This window comes from Piliocolobus tephrosceles, chromosome 5, assembly GCF_002776525.5.
Source record: "Piliocolobus tephrosceles isolate RC106 chromosome 5, ASM277652v3, whole genome shotgun sequence".
NCBI classification, from domain to species: Eukaryota; Metazoa; Chordata; class Mammalia; order Primates; family Cercopithecidae; genus Piliocolobus; species Piliocolobus tephrosceles.
The window spans coordinates 136080704-136085942 of record NC_045438.1 but is presented as its reverse complement, the minus strand read 5'-3'; the positions used below and the strand labels follow the sequence as shown (position 1 = coordinate 136085942).

Genomic DNA, 5239 nt, shown 5'->3' with positions numbered 1-5239 from the left:
TTCCTCAAAGGTCACCTTGGCAACAAAGCACACACTGACTACCCAGCACAACAGCCACCTTCCCTGTCCCCACTGCCCACATCCTGGATTACCTGCCTCACAGCACTTACCACCTTCTAGCACTTTCCTTCCTTACTTTGGTTATAGCATATCTAACGTCTGCCTCTTCCCACTGGAACATATGCTACAAAAGGCCAGCAACTTTTCTGATTTACTTCAATGGTGTTCCCCAGATGCAGAACCATTCTGTCCCATGTCTGGCCAATGACAAAGGTCAGTTGAATGAATGATCACTATAGAGCACCTCCCTATTCTAAAGGCAGCATCTTTATTAACATAGCCTCAGGCCAAATGCTGTTTTGTGGCAGCTATGGCACAAGGTCCCCTCACACTGACACTGAGGCCGCCTCTGTTTTTCTCAGCAGTGCTGCTGGTGTGTCCTCCCTCCCCCATCCCTCTTTCTACAGCAACGTCCCCCACGCCCCCTACCACACCACACTGCAGCACATAATCAGGTTCTCTCTTCAGGAAAGAACACTCCTTGAAGATGAGTCCAATGTCACAGACAAATGTAAGTCTCAATTAGACTCTGCTTTATAGATTCATGAGTTGGGATTGGATTCAGCACCAAGATCACAAGAACCAGGGCAGGGAGAGAGGGCAGGAGAGCGGAGCAGAAGAGAAGCTCTAGAAGCAGGGCAGGAGGTGAATGGCTCTGAACATTTGTCTCAGAATGCACAGAGACCCCTGTGTGCAGGGGCCGCCCTTGGTGATGTCTGAGCCTCTGTGGTCACAGCTCCTGCTGGACAAGTTTCCACTGAAGGGACAAGGACGACGGAGCAGTGAAGGTGACCCAGCTGAGGACTGACCACATAAAGCCCATGAAGAACTGAATAGCAACTAGGCACAGGCCCAGTCCACACTGGGCTCCTCACAGCTTTCTCCACCACCTGCAACAGATGCAGCACAGTGAACATGTGGATTCTGGAAGGTTCTCAGGTCTTTATTTGCTCTCCGAAATTCTAGGAATTGACTTATTTAATTAATCCATCAACCTCTCATAACAGATATTTGAGAAAACAAATTTATATTCAGATTCTTATTTTCAGTAGGGAAGTAAGAAGTTGCAGCTCAGTGCACATAAAGTTGAGACTGACATGGAGACATCCAGCCCCACCTTACTGGAAGAGGAAAGATGACTGGGGAGGAAACACAGGTCAGCATGGGAACAGGGGTCACGGTGGACACGGGGGTGAGTTGTCTCTCCACCTCCTCACATTACGCTAACAGGGATGCAGACACATTCAGATGCCTTTGCAGAAAGAGATGCCAGAGTGTCTTCAAAACAGACGCGTGGAGAAATCCTGCTTCTCAGTTCCACACAAGACAGTTGTCTCAGGCTACAGAAAACAATAGTCATGAACAAAAAATTCAAGTCAGTCATGGTAAGTGATGACACTCTGAACAGCCACCACACACTCGAAACGTCCCAGTCAAAGAATCTCCATTACCCAGGCCTTTCCCCTCTGCCCCCCGCTCCCCCACTCTAGACCCCAAGAATCTCACCTTTTCAAGCCGTGAGAGACACATCAGATCCCTGGGCACTGTCGCTGGCTGGGGTAGAACAAAAACTGGACCTGGTCAGAGCCCACAGGAGACGTGGGACAGGAGGAATTATGGGATGGGTGAGCTCCTCCACACTCCCACCCCCACCACTTACATGCAGCCTGAGAGTAGCTCCCTCCTTTTCCACCTGTAGCAAGAAAATGTCCTGTGAGGGGACTGGGAGGAGGCAGGGACATGAGATCTTAGAGGAACCTCCTAGTCTTGGACCCAGAAGAAATTTCCAGAACTATGACTACAGACCCAGGGCAGGATCAGGGAACAGGAGGAAAGCAGGTGTGTGTCCTGGACAAACTGCCCTCCCAAGGTCTGTCCCTAGCAGGGACCTTCCCCTGACTCGCGAATGCTGGAATCAGGACCCCAAGAGCACAACCATCAAGGTGATACATCCGTCCTTCATTGTCACATGTGCTACACAACAGAGTAAGTGCTGGCACACAGGGTCCCAGGCTGGGTTAGCCCCTGTGTGGATGCTGCTTCCCAGGAATGAGACAGGGAACACTTAGACCTGGGGCTTGAAACCCCCAGAGGGACAAGAAAACCCAGACCCCACCCCTCACCCCTTCCCTACCTGAGCTCTTCCTCCACATCACAGCAGCGACCATGGCTCCGGTGACCACAGCTCCTAGGACAGCCAGGCCAGCAACGATGCCCACGATGGGGATGGTGGACTGGGAAGACGGCTCTGGGAAAGGAGGGGAAGGTGAGGGGCCCTGACTCTGCTGAAGGGCTCCAGAAAGGCTCCTGCTTTCCCTGAGAAGAGACATGACCCCTCATCCCCCTCCTTACCCCATTTCAGGGTGAGGGGCTCCGGCAGCCCCTCGTGCTGCACATGGCACGTGTATCTCTGCTCTTCTCCAGAAGGCACCACCACAGCTCCCCACTTCTGGAAGGTTCCATCTCCTCCTGGCCTGGTCTCCACAAGCTCAGTGTCCTGAGTTTGGTCCTCCCCATCCTGCTGCCAGGTCAGTGTGATCTCCGCAGGGTAGAAGCCCAGGGCCCAGCACCTCAGGGTGGCCTCATGGTCAGAGACGGGGTGGTGGGTCACATGTGTCTTTGGGGGATCTGATGGAAAGAGTCAGAAAATTCAGGCGCTTTGCATCTCTCATGCGACACTCCAGCAGCACCCATGTGACCATCCTGAGAATGGACAGGACACCTGGGGTGGGGAAGGGAGCACAGAACCCAGACACCAGCCTGGACACAGGCATCTGGGATAATCTCCTATTTCTTGGAGAGTTCTAGTCTCTGAGGGAGGAACAGGGACTTCTGGTCCTGACCTGAGTGGAGGCCGAGGGACTCAGAAAAGCTGGAATCAGACCTTCAATCGCATTTAGTGTGAGGCAGAGAACAAGGCCTGACAGAAAAATTCACGGTGCCCAAGGCTGCTGTAGGGGTCAAAGGGGACCCCTGATCAGTATTCTAGGGACTGTCTTCCCCTCCATGTCCTCAGAGATGTCATCCCTTAATTGTCCTAGAGAGCGGAGGGGGCCTCCAGAGGAAATCAGGGAAACTCATGCCATTCTCCATTCAAGGGAGGGGACATTCTAGCGCTGATCCCATTTTCCTCCCCTCCTCATGGGAGGCCATCCCCGGCGATCTAGAGGTGATGGGGAAGGCTCCCCACTGCCCCTGGTACCCTGCAGCGTCTCCTTCCCGTTCTCCAGGTATCTGCGGAGCCCCTCCACGCACGTCCCCTCCAGGTAGGCTCTCCACCGCTCTGCCTCACGGGCCTTCTCCCACTTCCGCTGGGTGTTCTGAGCCGCCATGTCCGCGGCGGTCCAGGAGCGCAAGTCCTCGTTCAGGGCGATGTAATCCTTGCCGTCGTAGGCGTCCTGGTAATACCCGCGGAGGAGGTGCCCGTCGGGCCCCAGGTAGCAGCCATACATCTCCTGGATGGTGTGAGACCCTGGCCCCGCCCCCGCGGTCAGACCCGTCAGCTGAGCCCCGCCCCCGCCCCGACCAACCCGCGGAGATTTTGGCCTCAGCTGAAAATGAAGCCGGGTAAAGGGGCCTGGGGCTCTCCCCGGTCAAGGGTCTCGGGGTCCCGCGGCCTCGGGGCGGATCTCGGACCCGGAAACTCGGGGAGACCCGGGCCGTCCGTGGGGTATGGAGAGGGGTCGTGACCTGCGCCCCGGGCCGTGGTCACTCACCCGCCTCGCTCTGGTTGTAGTGGCCGCGCAGGGTCCGCAGGTTCCCTTGTTCAGTCTGTGCGTTGCCCTTGGCGATCCGTGTGTTCCTGTCCCAATACTCCGGCCCCTCCTGCTCCATCCACGGCGCCCGCGGCTCCAACCTCGGACTCTCGGCGTCGCTGTCGAACCGCACGAACTGCGTGTCGTCCACGTAGCCGACTTCGAGATACCAGGGCTCCCCGCGGCCGGGCCGGGACACGGCGGTGCTGAAATACCTCAAGGAGTGCGAGCCTGGGGGCGAGGAGAGGCTGAGACCTGCCCGACCCTCCTCCCCGCGCGGCTCCCCGGGTCCTGCGCCCCCGCCTGCGGTCCCCTCGCTCCTCCCCGCAGAGGCCATTTCCCTCCCGACCCCGCACTCACCGGCCCAGGTCTCGGTCAGGGCCAGGGTCCCGGAGAGCAGCAGGAGGAGGGTTCGGGGCGACATGACGGGCACCTCGGGGTCTGAGAAGACTCTGAGTCCGGGTGGGCCCGTGGGGACTTTAGAACTGGGACCGCGGCGACGCTGATTGGCTTCTCTAGACATCCGACACCCAATGAGAGTGGGAACTGGGACGCGTCACGAGTATCCTGGAGGAAGGACCCGACACAGGTTGGGAGAAGGGAAACTAGGGGAGTGGGGAATCCCCAACTCTGAGCCTCCTCAAGGCAGACAAGGCTCTCGGAGCCTGAGACCCTGAGGGCCACGCCTGGGACCTGGGACTTCGTCCTAATCCCTCTTCTCCTACACCAAGCCTCTTTGTCACACTGTCTGCCTGAGTCCTGGACAAGGATCTGTCTGTGGAAACCAGGGAGAGACCCCCCAGGCTGCGCCCAGATCCTTCCCCTTCCCTACTCGTCCTGGAATCCCCCGTCCCTGAACTAGACTCCCTGCCTCCCTCTCTTACCTCTCCCCTTGGACCTTTGTACAGGGAAACTCACCACGGGGAACTTGATGCCAGAGAGTGAGCTCGCCCTGGGAATGGAGGTGTAGAGACAGGGGTTTTCTCTCTAAACCTGGTGAAGTTTTGTCTGAAGGCACCACATAGAGACTCTCATAGAGACCAGTTTCCTTTTTGTTTATTAATACAGTAGGTAGCACAATGTTGGTAATCCCTGAATGATTAGAAATCCAATTTGTAAAAGACCTGTGTCAAAACAGTATTACAAAGCTCCTAAGTTTTACTTTCGCAGACTATGGATCTGTGACTCTGGGTTGTTGCATTTAAAATTACCTTCATTCCCTAGCCCGAGTTTCCCTGTGTGAGTCCAGAACGTCTCCTGAATACAAAGAAGCAGGGTTTGTTACTGCCTGTTACAACCTGTAGTCATCATCTCAAAGTTGTGAGTGCTCCATGCAGACCCAATGCTCTTCACCGACGCTCAAGCACTGCCTATTTTCCTGAACTCTGCACATCTAAGGAGCGTGCATATTTTATCTGGACACT

General features: G+C 55.9%; 1 pseudogene across 1 annotated transcript; it reads right to left on the bottom strand.

The window, feature by feature from the left end:
* Window positions 1-978: 978 nt before the first annotated feature.
* Window positions 979-4377, bottom strand: LOC111533344 (annotated as a pseudogene). Its single transcript, XR_004228960.1, has 8 exons — window positions 4176-4377; window positions 3777-4046; window positions 3263-3532; window positions 2413-2688; window positions 2195-2308; window positions 1721-1753; window positions 1567-1614; window positions 979-1400 (listed from the first exon to the last, which is right to left on the bottom strand). The product of XR_004228960.1 is annotated as a class I histocompatibility antigen, Gogo-OKO alpha chain-like (transcript).
* Window positions 4378-5239: the final 862 nt, after the last annotated feature.